The 19,578-nt window shown below is 45.6% G+C and overlaps 1 protein-coding gene across 7 annotated transcripts in view; it reads right to left on the bottom strand.

Annotated features, from left to right (window-relative positions):
- The window catches only part of LOC130368202 (uncharacterized), a 161,563-nt gene that overhangs the window by 85,059 nt on the left and 56,926 nt on the right, over nucleotides 1–19,578 (bottom strand). The window lies entirely within an intron of this gene.

The following is a 19,578-nucleotide window of genomic DNA, read 5'->3' as shown; positions in this document are numbered from 1 at the left end:
AGGAGGAGTAACTGTACAGTTTAAAGATCCCTTCTGCTGCAGAACATCTTTTGTGGTGTATGGCATTAAATGCCAGTGCCACATTTTATATAGGGTGCACCATCCGCTCCCTGAATACACGTTTTAGAGAGCATATCCACTCCCTCAAAACCCGTAAAGGTTCCCCCCGTTTAATTAACCACGTTTGGGATTCGCACAATGGCGACCCAAAATGCTTGCGTTTTTTTGGGATAGAACGGGTTAACTAGTGGAAGGTGTAGAAAGAAGGAAATACCTACTGCAGCGGAAGGCGAAGTGGATCCTCCGTACCAATGCGGAAGGGGAGCTTGGAATGAATGACAGGTTGGATATTAGCGTATTTATTTAATGTACTCTGATGTATACATTTACTTTCTACAACACCGATAAGCAGTTGCACGTCGCATTAATAGTTTACTATTAGTTGATATGTGGTTTTAATTTGTTTTTAATCACTGTTTTTTGTAAACACCTCACCTCACCTACGTCATGGGCGTGTGAGTATTTAATAGCCCTGGCAGGTGAGGTAGGAGTGGTCTGAAGAAACGCCTTACAGGCGTGAAATTGCTATAACCTCCAGCTGGCTGACGGGCTTTTAACCTGCACGTTGTGACACGTTGCTCCGAATAAAGGATTTTCGTTTCACAGCCACCTGCTGTGTGTCGTCCTCTTCTTCCCGATCAAATGATATATTGATTCACATATACAATATGTCTACTTTGTGTTTGCATCATTAAGTTGACATGTTGTTACTTTTGGAAGACATCTGAGGGCTTCAAAGTATAGCAGCAATTTTCCAATTTTTCAAAATCGGAATTTTTAAGGGACCAGTTCAGTTTTGAAGTGGATTTGAGCGGTCTTCATATTAGAAATACCTTACAAATGACCCCATTATAAAAACTGCACTCATCAAAGTATTCAAAATGACATTCAGTAAGTGTGTTAACCCTTTAGGTGTTTCACAGGAATAGCAGCAAAGTGAACACTGGCATGTTCTTGTAGACCCAGTTTTTGAATTTTTACAAGGGGTAAAAGGAAAAAAAATCTTCCTAAAATTTGTAACCCAATGTCTCTCGAGTAAGGAAATACCTCATATGTGTATGTCAAGTGTTCAGCGGGTGCAGTAGAAGGCTCAGAAGGGAAGGAGCAACGATAGGATTTTGGAGAGAATTTTTCTGAAATGGTTTTTGGGGGGCATGTCACATTTAGGAAGCCCCTATGGTGCCAGAACAGCAAGAAAACCCCCACATGGCATACTATTTTGGAAACTACACCCCTCAGGGAACATAACAAGGGGTCCAGTGAGCCTTAACACCCCACATGTGTTTGACGACTTTTCGTTAAAGTTGGACGTGTACATTAATTTATTTATTTTTTCTCACTAAAATGCAGATTTTTCCTAAAATTTTACATTTCTACAAGGGGTAATAGGAGAAACCCCCCCCCCCCCCCCCCAAAAAAAAAAATTTGTAACCCCATCTCTTCTGAGTATGGAAATACCCCATGTGTGGACTAAAAGTGCTCTGCTGGCGCATTGCAATGCTCAGAAGAGAAGGAGCACCATTGAGCTTATGGAGAGAATAGAAGTTGGAATAGAAGTCGGGGGCCTTGTGCATTTAGAACAGTGGACCCCGCCGCATGTGACCCCATTTTGGAAACTACACCCCCCACAGAATGTAATCAGGGGTGCATAGAGCATTTACACCCCACTGGCTTTTGACAGATCCTTGGAACAGTGGGCTGTGCAAATGAAAAATAAATTTTCTCCTTTTCACGGACCACTGTTCCAAAAATCTGTCAGACACCTGTGGGGCGTAAAAGCTCACTGCACCCCTTATTACATTCCGTGAGGGGTGTAGTTTCCAAAATGGGGTCACATGTGGGTATTTTTTTGCGTTTATGTCAGAACCGCTGTAAAAATCAGCGACCCCTGTGCAAACCACCAATTTAGGCCGCAAATCTACATAGTGCGCTCTCACTCCTGAGCCTTGTTGTGCACCCGCAGAGCATTTTACACCCACATACGGGGCATTTCCCTACTCAGGAAAAATTGCATTTCAAATTTTGGGGGTCTTTTTCCTTTTAACGCTTGTGAAAATAAAAGTAAGGGGCAACACCAGTAGGTTAGTGTTAAATAATTTTTAATTTATTTATTTATTAATTTTTTTACACTAACAAGCTGGTGTAGCCCCCAACTTTTCCTTTTCATAAGAGGTAAAAGGAGAAAAAGCCCCCCAAAATTTGTAGTGCAATTTCTCCCGAGTACGGAAATACCCCATATGTGTCCCTAAACTGTTTCCTTGAAATACGACAGGGCTATTAAGTGAGAGAGCGCCATGCGCATTTGAGGACTAAATTAGGGATTGCATAGGGGTGGACATAGGGGTATTATATGCCAGTGATTCCGCAACAGGGTGCCTCCAGCTTTTGCTAAACTCCCAGCATGCCTGGACAGTCAGTGGCTGTCCAGAAATGCTGGGAGTTTTTGTTTTGCAACAGCTGGAGGGTCCGTTTTGGAAACACTGCCGTACGATATGTTTTTTATTTTTATTGGGGGACAGTGTAAGTGTATGTTGTGTTTTACCCTTTATTATGTGTTAGTTTAGTGTAGTGTTTCTAGGGTACATTCGCACTGATGGGTTTACAGTTAGTTTCCCGCTAGGAGTTTGCGCCGCAGCAGAAAATTTGCCGCAGCTCAAACTTGAAGCAGGAAATTTACTGTAAACCTGCTCGTGTGAATGTACCCTGTACATTCACATTGGGGGGGGGGGGGGGGGGGGGTAAACCTCCAGCTGTTTCAAAACTACTTTTGCAACAGCTGGAGGCACACTGGTTGGAAAACCTCCAGTTAGGTTCTGTTACCTAATTCAGTATTTTCCAACCAGGGTGCCTCCAGCTGTTGCAAAGCTACAACTCCCAGCATGTACTGATTGCCTAAGTACATGCTGGGAGATGTAGTTATGCAACAGCTGGAGGTACGCAACTACAACTCCCAGCATGCCGAGACAGCTGTTTAGGCATGCTGGGATTTGCAGTTTTGCAACATCTGGAGGGCTACAGTTTAGAGACTACTGCACACTGATCTCCTAACTGTGGCCCTCCAGATGTTCCAAAACTACAAATCCCAGCATGCCCAGACAGCAACTGGCTGTCCGGGCATGCTGGGAGATGTAGTTTTGCAACAGCTGGAGGCACACAACTCCAACTCCTAGCATGCCCAGACAGCCGTTTGCAGCCGGGCATTTGCAGCTGGGTAGTTGTCTCCAAACTGTGATCCTCCAGATCTTGCAAAACTACAACTCCCGGCATGCCCAGACAGGCATTGGCTGTCTGAGCATGCTGGAAGTTGTAGTTTTGCAACATCTGAAGGATCAGTTTGGCGACCACTACACAGTGGTCTGCAAACAGTGGTTCTCCAGACGTTGCAAAACTACAACTCCCAGCATGTCCAGACAGCCTGGGCATGCCGGGAGTTGTAGTTTTGCAACATCTGGAGCATCACTCACCGGCCAGTCAGATCCCGCCGCAGCCTGCAGGATCCGCCACCGGGTAAGCAAGGACTTCTTATTCCCCTTCACCCCGCCCTCCCCGGACTAACACACGTGGGCGGAGGTCCGGCAGCGACGATGGTGGGTGTGGGCGATGGCGGGGGCACTTACCCCCGCTATCGCCGCTGCCAGACCTCCGGATCGCCGCTGCCAGCGCGACGGGGGTTAAGCTGAACTTCTCACCTGCCAGAGACAACCGGAGGTGAAAAGTTCAGCCCCCGGGATGCAGCAGCAGCTGCATTTATGTGACTGACGGGTATACCAGTCACTCTGCGTGAATGCACTTCAGCAGATGACGGGTATACCCGTCATTCTGCGTTAAGGGGTTAAGGAAAGTGGTTATCCGGAATACATGTTGTCATCAGCATATGGGCAAGCTCTGAGAGTCACTACTTGTACCTAAACCACGGGATACGGGTAACAATGCGACACGAATCATAGCAACCTATTATCAGGGGTCTTCGGCCATGAGGGAAATATTGGGGTATCTTGCAGATGGATCATGATATAAGGGATGTAGTCTCCGATTTTCCGCAAATTAGATTTAGGAGGGGCCGTAACATAGGAGATATTCTCACCCATAGTCATCTAACATCTGAGAAAACCCCAGGTCAAAACTGGCTTGATCGTGCTCCATTATCTAAAGGCTGATTTCCATGTGGGCACTGTGAAGCATGCCCTAACGTTTCTAGGATTAAATACTTTGGAAGTGTGGGTTCAGGAAGAAGACACCAAATAAGAGACTTCATAAATTGTTGTACCCCATATATCATCTACATGGCCGAATGCACCTGTAACATGAGATATATTGGAAAAACCTTGAGGGCGTAGAAACGCATATTAGAACATCTGGGGGACATTAGGCATAAACGGGACACCTCATTGGCGAGGCATAGCTGAGAGACATGCGGGTATCTTGAAAGAAATAAAGTTTGTGAGCATAGAAAGACAATACCCCTCAGTAAGAGGAGGGTACTTTGATTGAATCTTGTTCGATTGCCGATGGATACATGGCAACTGTGTCCTCTAGAGGATTAACCAATCAACTTTATTTGGCATGTTGTATCTAATTGGGTTGTCCCATATTTAAACCTAAGTTCCCTTAAAAGGGGTATTCCAGGGGTATTTTTTATTTGACTATGCTACAGGGGCTGTAAAGTTACTGTAGTTCATTATATAGTGTCTGTACCTGTGTGTGACGGTTCTCACAATTCTGTGATTTTTCACCTCAATATTTATTTTTAACAGCATACAAAATGACTGTTGTCTCAGATTTTACCCAGGTGCAATGTGGCCAAGACCTGACTCACTAGTCAGCTGACAAGGAGCCTGTCTGCTTCAATGGGTGGAGGGATCACTTGGTGGGAGAGAGATTAATCCGCAACTAATGAAACAGATGATCGAAAGTCTTTTGAATGGAGACAGCTCATTTATGTTTTCATGGGTGGGGTAGCTGATGTGTGGGAGGGAGGAAAATGGAATTATGGGATTTGTGGGAAAAAAGGAAGAAAAAAAAAAACAGGAAATACCAGTTCACAAAAAGCTAGCGACAGTTTTATGGTAATCTCACAACACGCAGATCCTTCCTAAGCATGTCCATTACTGTCTGCCAGGTACGTACTAAAATCCCCTTATGGTGGATAACCCCTTTAAATGTAGATGGTTCTATGGATGTGACTCCCCCTAAATGGTGGCTTGGAGGCAGTGAGTGAAGACCTTGGTAGGCCTAGAGATAGACCCACCGCCTAGTATAGATATGTAGTAGGTTCGAGAGCGGGTCCGTCCTCTTTAGGACAGGAACCCCTGCCTAGGTACAGGGTTTTAAGTTATTCTAGAGTAAGGAGAGGTTACCCTAGGCCCATGTATATCCTCCTCCCCAATATTTAACAGGAATGTCCCATATGGGGAGTCACGTCCAGAGGGTCACTACAAACGTTGCCAATTGTGACTCTTTGTTTATATAAAACTATTAACTGTTGGTGGCTAGGACTTGGCCTGTATGTGTGTTTTCATTATAATTATATCTATGGACCTTTTTAGACCATCAATATGTACTTATACAGAGTGGGTGGTATATCGGATCAGCACCTATCTTAGCTGAAAATTGAGTGTTCTTTTAAAAAAAAATTTGAGGATACTTAAGGTGAATGATCCGGTTTCATTACCACTCCCCCCACCCCCCCTAATTATAATATGTATGCAGAGGTATAGAGTTAGCTATTACTATCACATATTTTTCTATATATTTTTTTATGTCCAAAATCATTGTTGTTCGTGTAGTTTTGATTTATCGAAATAGGATATTAGCCCAGGTTTCTTCAATTCACTCTGATACTATTTTATCATTGTCCCATACAAGAAATAAAAATGATGGCTGTAATGACTTGTTAATAAGCTCGATACTTGGATACCACACACACAGGGATTAACATACCGCCCCCTTGTTGTGTCACAACTGGGCGTTGCTTAGTTACGTGGTACTCCAGTGGCAGGATATGACACCAGACGCCGTCACCACGATTGTGGGGACTAGAGAACTGGCAGTGTAATCGTAAGTAGCCTCCTAACGGCACAGTGTGCGTGGTCTTTTTTTTTTGACAGGTACTCGAAAACACAAGCAGTGATAGGGCTTTTTTTTTTTTACAGGTATCTCGTGTATCTCTGATGGCCGTGAGTGTTACTAGCGATGTTCAGGGTCACAATATGAGCCTGGATTTATAGCACTGCTTTCTTGTTTACATTACAGGTAGCAGAGACCATTGCTGCTGTTCTAAAAGGGTGATCAAATGGGGTTTCTGAACCCTGGATGCACCTCTATGTGACCATTCATTATCATATTTATTTGTTTAGCAAAATGATATACATCTTGATGGTGTGCATTTGATGAGCGGCTCTGAACCACTAAACATTCATGAACTCTCAAGCTGTAATATGGATAAAAATATATGCTGAGCTATTACATTAATCAGAGTAACCATTTTGTATTTCCCCTGAAGACGCCAGTTAAAACTGGCTGAAAGGCATTGGGAATCTGTAAAGAAGAGTTGCTTATGATATAACGCATGTACAAATTGTGCATACCAAATTTGGGATTGTGCATACCCAATTTGGTCCTCAATCCGTTATTTATGTACTACTAGCTGAGAACACGGCATTGCCTGGTTTTTCCTTCCTATTCCTTGTTGAGGAAGAAAATCAACAGAGGAAGCTTTTGACTTCATATCCCGTCCTCATATATTGTTGTCATATCCCATCCTCCTAAATATCCGAAATATCTCCAGTTGTTTGGAAGTTATGCAATAACATATTTCCCATAGACTTGTATGGGACTTTAAACAAAAACCCCAACCCTAGCAAATGGGGATGAGTAAGGGTTAAATTACCTATTCTATGTTTGTTGTTGACATATAAGTAACATGTGAGCCAAGTTTCATGTTAAAATCTTTAGCCATTTGAACGTGATGCTGGAACATACAAACACACACACACACACACACACCGTATATATTATAATTTTATATACACACACATATACATACACACACCAGGGATGTGGAATTCTTATCGCCTGACGCCCGGGACTAGCAGTTTTGGGCGCCGGGCAGGTGAATTTGTCCAGCCCTTAGCCTGGCTTCGGGCAAGCAGGGCCGGACCTGACAAGTGCGGTGGCGATCTGCAGTCTGTATGGAGCGGGCTGCCGACTCCTGCCTGCTCCATACTCTGCCGCCTCCGACAATAATAACCTATATCCTCGGAAGCAGAGCAGGGGAGATGAGAAGCTGTGTATTGGTCTTCTCTCCCCTGCTCTGCAGACGTGCGGGGGGAGATGAGGGGGCGTGGCTTCTTGCTCCCCGTGCAGACCTGGGTCCTCTGCCTTCACTCCCCCCAGCTGTAGCTTCGGAGAGCTGAGGGGGGAGGCGCGTCTGCACGGGGAGATGCTTGCGGCGCTCTGCAGTATGTATGGAGCGGGCTCGGGATTCCTGCCCGCTCCATACACTGCAGCCCCCGGCTGTTCTCAGGGGGCCGCCGCTAATAGCCAGCATGCGGCGATTGCCGCGGCTGGCTATTAACCCTTTAGATCGCCGCTGTCAAAGCCGACAGCGGCGTCTAAAGGGAGATGTGAATGCTCCCTGGTGGGCTAGTGGGGTGGATTGCCCCCCCCCACCCCCCCCCCCCCGCAGCGCGATCGCAGGGGGGCGATCCACTATAGAGGTAGCCAGAGGGCTTACCTCTGCTTCCTCTTGTCCCGGCTCTGTCATTGATAGATCCTGGCTGGACCAGGCTCTATCAATGGATCACAGAGCACACAGATTAATAGAGTGCAATAGAATCTATTCATCTGTCTGAGGAATCTAATGATTCCTCATAAGTCTAATAAAGTGTAAAAAAAAAAAAAAAAAAAAAAAAAGTTTAAATAAAAGTTTGAAAGACACATTAACCTAGTGGTCTTCAAACTGTGCCCCTCCAGATGTTACAAAACTACAATTCCCAGCATGCCAGGAATCCGGGCATGCTGGGAGTTGTAGTTTTGCAACATCTGGAGGGCCACAGTTTGAAGACCGCTGCATTAACCCCTTCCATGTTAAAAGTTCAAATCACCCCCTTTTCCTATATAAAAACATGCAAACATAATAAAAATAAACATATTTGGTATCGCTTCGTGCGTAATTGTACAACCTATTAAAATATAACATTATGTATCCCGTACGGTAAATGTAAAAAAAATACCAAACCACAGATTTGCAATTTTTATAATATCCCATAAAAAAAAAAGTTAAAAAGCGATTAAAAAGTCAGATCAATGCCAAAATGGTACCGATACAAAAAACAGATTATGGCGCAAAACATGAGCCCTCATACAGCCTGGTATGCGGAAAAAAAAATAAAGCTACAGGGGTTAAAAAATGGCAATTTAAAAAATTCATTGCGTTCAGAAAACGTTCAGAATTAGTAAAACATGACGTAAACTATACAAATCTGGTATCGCTGTAATCAGGCGACTAAAGTATAAAACTAACATGTTACCTCAACCACAAGGTAAATGGCGCAGAAAAGAAAACCACCAAATCTGCTAAATTATCTTTTACTATTTCAATTTCACTTCCCCAAATATATACCGTATTTATCGGCGTATAACACGCACTTTTTAGGCTAAAATTTTTAGCCTAAAGTCTATGTGCGTGTTATACGCCGATACACCCCCAGGAAAGGCAGGGGGAGAGAGGCAGTCGCTGCCCGCTTCTCTCCCCCTGCCTTTCCTGGGGTCTAGAGCGCTGCTGCCGGCCCTTCTCTCCCCCTGGCTATCGGCACCGCTGCCCGTTCTGTCCCCCTGACTATCGATACCGGCGCCACATTGCCGGCGCCAAGCCAGGGGGAGAGAAGCGGCGCCGACAGCCAGGGGGAGAGAAGGGGCAGCGGCACCGATTGCCGGCGCCGCTGCCCCGTTGCCTCCCCCCATCCCCGGTGGCATAATTACCTGGGTCGGGTCCGCGCTGCTGCAGGCCTCCGGCGTGCGTCCCCGGCGTCGTTGCTATGCGCTGCACGGCGCGGCGCATGACGTCAGTGCGCCGCGCCGTGCATAGCAACGACGCAGGGGACGCGCGCCGGAGGCCTGCAGCAGCGCGGACCCGACCCAGGTAATTATGCCACCGTGGATGGGGGGAGGCAACAGGGCAGCGGCGCGGCCAATGGGTGCCGCTGCCCCTTCTCTCCCCCCTGGCTGTCTGCGCCGCTTCTCTCCCCCTGGCTATCGGCGCCGGCACCGATAGCCAGGGGGACAGAACGGGCAGCGGCGCCGATAGTCAGGGGGAGAGAAGGGCCGGCAGCAGGGCTCTAGACCCCAGGAAAGGCAGGGGGAGAGAAGCGGGCAGCGACGGCCTCTCTCCCCCTGCCTTTCCTGGGGGTGTATCGGGGTATACACGCGCACACACGCACCCTCATTTTACCATGGAAATTTGGGTAAAAAACTTTTTTTACCCAAATATCCTTGGTAAAATGAGGGTGCGTGTTATAGGCCGGTGCGTGGTATACCCCGATAAATACGGTATATATTTTTTGGTTCAGAGAATATGATATTGAAAAATTAAACACACTTTCTGTTACCTGCCAACGAGCCCCCAGAGCTCCGGTACAGTCCGCTACAGGTGTTCGGTCCCCGGGCTGTATTCTTCTTACTTCCTGTTAGCCCGACACGTCACACGGAGCTTCAGCCTATCAACGGCCGAGGCGTGATATATCCGCGGCCGGTGATAGGCTGGAGCGCCGGAGTACTCCATTAATAACACTGGGATGCTTTTACCTTTCATTCTGATTCAGAGATTGTTTTTTCTTGACATATTCTACTTTATGTTAGTGGTAAAAATTTTATCGATACTTGTTTCATTTCTTGGTGAAAAATGCAAAAAATTTTATGAAAAAATTGAAAATTTTGCATTTTTTTTACTTTGAAGCTCTCGGCTTATAAGGAAAATGGATATTCCAAATAAATTATACATTGATCGACATACACAATTATGGACATTTATCAACGGGTTTAGTCAGGTTTTCTTTACTATAATTGTCGCAAAATTGTCGCAGCTGCGACTACGCGATTTTTCGTGCAACATTTTGACTGGAAAGCGAGAAAAGCAAGTTTTCCAAAAATTAACTACGTAGTAATAATTTTAAAATGGACTACGGGTAGTCAGGTATTTATTAACTGCGACAGTAGCAACTGCGCTAAAAAAGTCGAAACAGGGTTAAAAATTTACTAAATTTACTCCAGCTCAAACATGGAGCAGAAACAGCTACTACCAAAGTAAAAAAGGAAAAATTGCTTACGTGAAAGAAAATGATCAGGCTGAAACCAGTTGATAAATAAGTCACACATAAGCAAAAAAAAAAAGTAAGGAAAAAATTACTAAAAAAAAGAATACATAAGCAAACATTGATAAATGTCCCTCAATAGGTCTACTTTATGTTTGCATCATAAAGTTGACGTGTTTTTACCTTTGGAAGACGTCAGAGGGCTTCAAAGTTCACCAGCAATTTTACAATTTTTCACGAAATTTTAAATATCTGAATTTTTCAGGGAACAGTTCAGTTTTGAAGTGGATTTGAATGGCCTTCATATTAGAAATACCCCATAAATGACCCAATTATAAAAACTGCACCCCTCAAAGTATCCAAAATGACATTCAGTAAGTGTGTTATCCCTTTAGGTGTTTCACAGGAATAGCAGCAATGTGAAGGAGAAACTTCAAAATCATTTTTTTACACTTGCATATTCTTGTAGACCCAGTTTTTGAATTTTATTAGTGGTTCAGGGGTGTGGAAATTAAAAAAAAAAAACTACTTGTCCAAGGGACTAAAGCGGAACACAATCTACTTGTCCCTCAAGAAAATCCACTTGTCCTGGTAGATAAAATAATTTCAACCAAAATAGTCTGATCCCCCCCCCCCCCCCCCCCCCCCCCCCACTAGACCACCAGGGATGGATCTAAGATCCTTTAGACACTGCTGACAGCTGTGATCTAATGGTTTAACAGGCGATCGCAGTATGCCAGGATATTAGAGGCGGGAGAGCTGTAGATCCTCTTACACCTGAGGGAAGCCCAGAAAAGTCTAGATGTAACTTTTTGATCACCTTATAAAACATTTCTAATATGAAGTGACCAAAAATGAGCAATTCTGGACTATTTCTTACATTTACACCGTTCATCATACGGTTTAATTAACATTATATTTTAATAGTCTGGACATTTCCACATGCAGCGATACCACTTATGTTTATTTTTGTACATTATTTTTATTTAAAGAAAATTGGAAACTTTTATTAGGAAAGGGGCTTATTCACATATATACACACTTTTTATAATATTTTAATCACTATTTTTCTGTCTCAATAGGGACTGTTACTGGGGGGGGGGGGTGTTCTGCTTCTCCAGTTTATGTGCTGCATTTTGTGTCAGAAAATGCTGGAAGTTGCATTTAGTTACTAGATAACTACAACTCCCAGCATGCCCTGATACAGCCTATGGTTGTGTGGGTGTTGCAGCATGTTGCACTGTATAGTAGTACAGTTAAGGTTATTGTGTAACATGCTGGGAGTTGTAGTTTTGGTTTGTGTCAGCTGCAGAGCCATAGTCTATGTCAAGGAATACTGGGAATTACAGTTAGTAACTACAACACCCAGCATGCCCTGATACAGCCTATAGCTCTGCAGCTGACCCGAAACAAAACTACAACTCCCAGCATGTTGCACTTTATAGTTCTACAGTTTAGGTTATGGTCCAACATGCTGGGAGTTGTAGTTTTGGTTCGGGCGTGTTTGTGTGCATCCGTGGGGCTCTTGGTTGGCGGGGGAGTATGAAGGGGGCAGGATTCTGGGGGTGCAATTTAGTGCGGGTGCCACTAAAAATAAATAAAATTAGATGGCACAACTGCCCAAATGCCTGACGTGACAGTCCGCTCCTATACAAAACATTCATGCATACACATATACATGCACCAGCCACTGCCCCCATATCATACATACACACCCACACCCCCGCCACTGCCCCCCACATCATACATTACATACACACATACACTCACACCCTACATATACACCATACATTTGCACACATCATACATACACCTGCCGCTGCCCACCCCACATCATACATCACATACATACACATCACACATAGACATCATACACACATCATACATTACATACACATCACACATAGACATCATACACATCACATACAGACATCATACACACATCATACATTACATACACATCACACAGACATACACACATACACTCACACCATACATATCCACCAGTGTTTCCCAACCAGGGTGCCTCCAGCTGTTGCAAAACTACAACTCCCAGCATGCCCAGGGCATGCTGGGAGTTGTAGTTTTGCAACAGCTGGAGGCACCCTGGTTGGGAAACACTGATATACACCATACATATGCACACATCATACATACACCTGCCGCTGCCCCCCATCATACATTACATACACACATCACACATACACTCACACCCTACATATACAACCACCCTTCCTGCCGCTGCCGCCTGTATTCTCGGTCTCCTCACCTGAGCCGCCATGAGTGGACATCAGAGCTGTACTCCCGGCCGGTGTGAGGTGAGATTTCCATCCTCTCCCCCCCCCTGCTCTGTGTTTTCCCCGTGCAAACAATCAACCTCCCCGTGGTGGATTAGGTCCTGTCTAGACAGAGCAGGGGGAGGGGTAGAGCTGAGTGCGGGGGATGGAGATGTGCACGGAGCTGTCAACATCCTCTCTCTCCCCCTGCTGTGTCTTCTGAGCTGCGTCCTCCATCCTCCGGGAAGGGAGATAAGGGGGCTCTGCAGTCAGCTGGAGGCCGCCGCCCCCTCCATACACTCTGAGCTGGTGTGAGGTACAGACTTCCATCGGCTCCTGCGCCTCACACCGACATTAAAGAAAAATAAGGGGGAAGTCTGTCTGTCCCTGCTAGCCCGATACAGGGCTAAATCTATAAACAATTCACCTGCCCGGCACCCAAAACTACTTGTCCCGGGCGTCGGGCTATAGGATTTCCACATCCCTGTGGTTATAGGAGAAAAAGCCCCCTAAAAATTGTAACCCAATTTCTCTCGAGTAAGGAAATACCTCATATGTGTATGTCAAGTGTTCGGCGGGCGCAGTAGAGGGCTCAGAAGGGAAGGAGCGACAGTGGGATTTTGGAGAGTGAATTTTGCTGAAATGGTTTTTGGGGGGCATGTCACATTTAGGAAACCCCTATGGTGCCAGAACAGCAGAAAACCCCCCCACGGCATACTATTTTGGAAACTACACCCCTCAAGGGGTCCAGTGAGCCTTAACACACCACAGATGTTTGACGACTTTTCGTTAAAGTTGGATGTGTAAATACATTTTTATTTTTTTTTTTCACTAAAATGCTGGTTTTACAACAAATTTTTTATTTTCATAAGGGATAATTGGAGAAAGCCTCCCAAAATTTGTAACCCCATTCCTTCTGAGTATAGAAATACCCCATATATGGATGTAAAGTGTTCTGTGGGAAAACTACAATGCTCAGAAGAGAAGAAGCACCATTAAGCTTATGGCGAGATAATTTTTTTGGAATGGAAGTCAGCGGCCATGTGCGTTTACAAAGCCCCCCGTGGTGCCAGAACAGTGGACCCCCCCCCCCCACATGTGATCCTATTTTGGAAACTAGACCCCTCACAGAATTTAATAAGGGGTGCAGTGAGTATTTACACCCCAATGGCGTTTGACAGATCTTTGGAACAGTAGGCTGTGCAAATAAAAAATTTAATTACATCTGTGAGGTGTAAATGCTCACTGTACCCCTTATTACAATACGTGAGGGGTGTAGTTTCCAAAATGGGGCCACATGTGGGGGGGGGGGTCCACTGTTCTGGTACTATGGGGGCTTTGTAAACACACATGGACACATTCTCTATCCAGAAGCCCAATGGCGCTCCTTCTCTTCTGAGCATTGTAGTTCGCCCGCAGAGTACTTTACATCCACATATGGGGTATGTTCTTAAACAGAAGAAATGGGGCTACACCTTTTGGGGGGCTTTTTTCCTATTCTCCCTTGTGAAAATGAAAAATATATGCCACCACCAGCATTTTAGTAAAAAATTTTTTTTTCTCATTTTCACATCCAATTTTAACGGAAATTAGTCAAACACCTGTGGGGTGTTAGGGCTCACTATACCCCTTGTTACATTCCGTGAGGGGTGTAGTTTCCAAAATGGGGTCACATATGGGTATTTATTGTTTTGCGTTTAAGTTAGAACCGCTGTAAAATCAGCCACCCCTGTGCAAATCACCAATTTAGACCTCAGATGTACATGGCACGCTCTCACTTCTGAGCCATGTTGTGCGCTTGCAGAGCACTTAACGCCCATATATGGGGTAGTTCTGTACTCAGGAGGGAAAGGAGGAGCAAAAACAATGGGGCGCTCCCTGTGTGGTATTTTATGTAAAAGTGAAAATGAAAATACCCGCCAACACCTATGGTGGCGTACTGACCTTGAGTCGATAGTACACAATGGTGGTGAGAAGGAATGGCGACAGTCTTCTGCTCTCACCCCTTATTATTCCGTCTTCCCGAGGGGGACGGACAAGAATGCAAAGTAGGAGTAGTAAAAATGGGGGGTATTTTGAGAGCGCTACTGTCAGATGGCAATGGTTGAAGTCAAGAAACGGTATGAGCCAGCACTTATGCAGGTCTAAGTTTTATTGAAAAAAAGAAGTCAAGAAAGTAAAAACAGGACAACGCGTTTCGGCACTCGCTGGCGCCTTCCTCAGGTCCACAATCATAAATTTGTGTAGTCCTAGCCGGAGTTCCTGCTGGCTCATACCGTTTCTTGACTTCAACCATCGCCATCTGACAGTAGCGCTCTCAAAATACCCCCCATTTTTACTCCTCCTACTCTGTACTGTATTACAAATGTTGGGGGTTTTTTTTTCCTTTTACCGCTTGTGAAAATTAAAAGTATGGGGGAACACAAGCATGTTAGTGTAAAAAAAAAAATGTTTTTACACTAAACATGCTGGTGTAGACCCCAACTTTACCTTTTCATAAGGGGTAAAAGGAGAAAAAGCCCCCCAAAATTTGTAGTGTAATTTCTCCCGAGTACGGAGATACCCCATATGTGGCCCTAGACTCTTTCCTTGAAATAAGACAGGGCTCGAAAGTGAGAGCGCCATGCGCATTTGAGGACTAAATAGGATATTTGTGTCCGCCACAAAAATACCCTACGGCAGTGTTTCCCCAACAGGGTGTCTCCAGCTGTTGCAAAACTCCCGGCCTTGACAGTCAGTGGCTATCCAGCATTACTGGGAGTTGTTGTTTCTCAACAGTTGGAGGCTTCGTTTTGGAAACACTGCCATACAATACTTTTTTTTTTTATTGGAGTGGGGGTGAGGGGGGAGACTAGGGGTGTGTGTATATGTAGTGTTTTACCCTTTATTATGTGTTATTGTAAACCTCCGCCCGTTTGAATGTATCCTAAAAACACTACACTGAGTTTCTCGCTGGGAGTTTGAGCTGCGGCAGAAAATTTGCCACATCTCAAACTTCCAGCAGAACTCACTGTAAACCCGCCTATGTGAATGCATACCTCCAGCTGTTGCAAAACTACAACTCCCAGCATGCACTAACAGACCATACATGCTGGGAGTTGTAGTTATGCAACAGATGGAGGCTCATTGGTTGCACAGAGTTTGTTACTTAACTCAGTGTTTCCCAACCAGTGTGCCTTCCGCTGTTGCAAAACTATAGCTCCCAGCATGTACAGTCTCTCAGTGAATGCTTGGAGTTGTATTTTTGCAACAGCTGGAGGCACATTGGTTGCAAAACACTGAGTTAGCTAACAAACTCAGTTTCCCAACCAATGTGTCTCCAGCTGTTGCAAAACTGCAACAATCAGCATGCATTGACAGTCTAAGGGCATGCTGGGAGTTGTAGTTTTGCAACAGTTGGAGGCACACTGCTACAACTCCAAGCATGCCCTTTGGTAGTCTCTGCATGCTGGGAGTTTTAGTTTTTCAACAGCTGGCTGCACACTTTTTCATAGAAAAAGTGCCTCCAGCTGTTGCAAAACTACAACCCCCAGCATGCACAGACTACCAAAGGGCATGCTGGGAATTGTATTTAGAACTCCAGCTGTTGCAAAACTACAACTTACAATATGCCCTTTGGCTGTGCATGCTGCGATTTGTTGCTAAGCAACGGCAGGAAGTGAACGCGCCTCACTTCCTGCTGTATCCTTCCGCTGGGACCGCAACCGCTTCTGCCGCCGATCCTGCTGCTCCTGTCGCCGCCACCAATTCCGAGGGGACCATCGCAAGGTAGGAGACCCCCGCCGGCGCCAATCTCCGCTGTCCCGATCGCCGACCAGCAGGGTCACGATTGATCGGTCGTTCCGACCGATCAATCACGTGATTGTGAGGCGGCACCCGTGCCACCTCACTCCTGCTGGGTAAGGGTGAATGGACAGCCCCATTCACCCTTTCTCTCCCGGGTCGCCAGAGACCCGATTGACCCGGAAAAGCCGCAAATCGGTCTGAATTATCGCCGACATAGGGGGGTTTGCACGGGGTGCCTGCTGATAGATATCAGCAGTACCCCGGTCCAGTCCCTGCCCGGCAAGCGGCAGGGACCGCAATTCCCATGGGCGTATCCATATACCCTCAGTCCTTAAGGACTTTAAAACGGGGGCGTATGCATACGCCCGCCGTCTTTAAGGGGTTAAAGGGGTACTTCGGTGGCATACTATTTATTTATTTTTTTAATCAACTGGTGCCAGAAAGTTAAACCGATTAGTAAATTACTTCTAAAAACGTATTCCTTCCAGTACTAGCTGCTGTATGCTCCACAGAAAGGTCTTTTCTTTTTCAATATTTTTTTCTGCCTGACCACAGTGCTCTCTGCCGACACTTCTGTCCATGTCAGGAACTATAGAGATTTGCTCCTACTCTGGACAGTTCCTGACACAGATAGTGTCAGCAAAGAGCACTGTGGTCAGATAGAAAAGAATAACTCAACTTACTCTGCAGTATACAGCTGCTGATAAGTACTGGAACGATTAAGATTTTTAAATAGAAATATTTATAAATCTGTAACTTTTTGGGACCAGTTGATCTTAAAAAAATTGTTTTCCACCAGAGTACCCCTTTCAAAACATAAAAAAACAAAAAAACAAACAAAAAAGCAAAGCGTCTTATAATTACTTAAGGAACAATATACTGTATAAGTTTAGTTTGGTGACTGGTACTCTTTAAGGGTACGTTCACACATACAGGATTCTGCGCAGATTTGATGCGCAAGATTTGTAAATGCCGATTAGAAGCTGTTCTCAGTCATTTAGTTTACATTGAAATCTGCAACAGAACATCCTGTGCATAAAATCTGTGTACATGTGAACGTACCCTAAAGGAAATCTGTCACCAGTGTCACCTACTCTAACCTGTCAGTACCGACAGATAGTGCAGGTGACACTGATGACAACGGTACTTACCTTGTCCCGTTCCGTGGCAGGGGATCTCCTGTAATCTCCTCCGTTAAGCTACAGCTCTGGCCTGGCATGGGGCACGGGCAGAGCCTAGTGACGTCACCGCTGCTGCTCCCTGCTGAGTCCAGCTGCTAGAAAACAGCAGCAGTGACGTCACTAAGCTCCAACCGGGCCCCAAGCCAGGCCAGAGCTGTAGCTTTACAGAGAAGATTACAGGAGACCCCTTGCCAAGGAACGGGACAAGGCAAGTACCGTTGTCACCAGTGTCACCTGCACTGACGATACCGACAGGTTAGTGCAGGTGACACTGATGACAGATTTCCTTTAAAGGAAAACTGCCAGCTTTCTCCCCCCCCGCACTAACCAGTGGTACTGGCTGGTAGTGCGGGGGACGCTGATCAGTTTGATGCTTACCGTGCCCAGATCCGCTGTGCCGTTTGGCAGTAATCTTCTATTTTCGGTATATATGCTAATGAGGTGCTAAGTGGCACTCTGGCGTCAGTGCCGCTGGCCGCAGCACCGCCCAGCTCATTAATATTCTTCCCCTCTCTCTCCATTACAGAATTAGGCTGCATTCACATCTCGTTTTTTTACATACGGGTGCCGGATCCGGCTTGGGGAGGGGAAAACCAGGCGCTCCCGTACCCCAGCTGGATCCGCCTGTAAATCTGGGCTAATTTTTGACCCGTATGCAGTTTCCCAACCGGACCTAAAACCGTAGTGTACTACGGTTTTAGGTCCGGTCACAAAACCAGATACGGGTCAAAACTGAGCCGACCGGAGTCACTGTTTGACTCCAGTCGGCTCATTAAAGTAAATGGATTTACAGGCTGGAGTACGGGAGTGGCAGGTTTTCCCCTCCCCCATCCGGATCCGTCACCCGTATGTAAAAAAACTAGATGTGAATGCAGCCTGACAGTGGTAGGCTACGGTTTCGGGTACGGGGAAAACAAAACAGACAAAACTGTACAAGACTCAAAACCGATGCAATCGGATGCATTGTTTGGCATATGGTTTTCAATGGAGAGTCAAAGAATACGGTTTTCAAATTGAAAACATGTATGGGAAGTATATTACAAAAACGTGGTGTGAATGCACGCTTAGGCTGGGTTCACACTACGATTTGTATCTACGGTTCCTGTATACGGCTGGGAGGAGGGGGGGGGGGCTTAATCGCGGCGCCCGCACTCAGCCGTATAGGGGAATAATATTTAATGCATGTCTATGAGCCGACCGGAATGAACCGCAGCCTCCGGTCGGCTGCTTTTTCGGCCATATGCGGTTTCCCGACCGTAGGCAAAAACACGGTCGACCACGTTTTTGCCTGCGGTCAGGAAACCGCATACGGCCGAAAAAGCAGCCGACCGGAGGCTGCGGTTCACTCCGGTCGGCTCATAGACATGCATTAAATACGGTTCCCCTATACGGCTTAATGCGGTCGCCGCGATTAAGCCCCGCCCCCTCCTCCTAGCCGTACACGGGAACCGTAGTTACAAATCGTAGTGTGAACCCAGCCTTAGAAAGGTGGAGAGCCTGTAGGCCCCAAGAGTAGGGAGCGGTAATAGCCTGTAGTGCCACTCATCTATATACATTTAAGGTGAAATATCCTGCAGGCTTCACCAGCATAAAGTGGTAATAGTCTACAGCATTACGCCTCTACACTTAATTATAAGGTGGAAGAACCTATAATTTCCATCAACAGAGGGTGATGATACCCAGTAGGCACCACTCACTGATTTCTATTAACAGGGTAGAAGAGCCTGTAGGCCCTACCATCTAAATAGGTTATCAATAGAGAGATAACTCCCTCTATTGTAGTGACCGGCTGCTCCTAATAATTCTTATATAGAGGACTCATTTTAACAATCACTAATTCACCTGTTTTTAGTATGATTATTCATTAACAGCTAAGTTTTAGTTAATCTCCTAATGGGACCTTTGTGCCCTGGACCTAGGTTTTCGGGGCTTAGGTGAATCAATTTAAAAGATAAAAGCACCATA

The sequence above is a fragment of the Hyla sarda genome, chromosome 1 (assembly GCF_029499605.1).
Source record: "Hyla sarda isolate aHylSar1 chromosome 1, aHylSar1.hap1, whole genome shotgun sequence".
Taxonomy (NCBI): domain Eukaryota; kingdom Metazoa; phylum Chordata; class Amphibia; order Anura; family Hylidae; genus Hyla; species Hyla sarda.
Note: the sequence above shows the minus strand (reverse complement) of the source record. Positions and strands in the feature narration are given on the sequence as shown.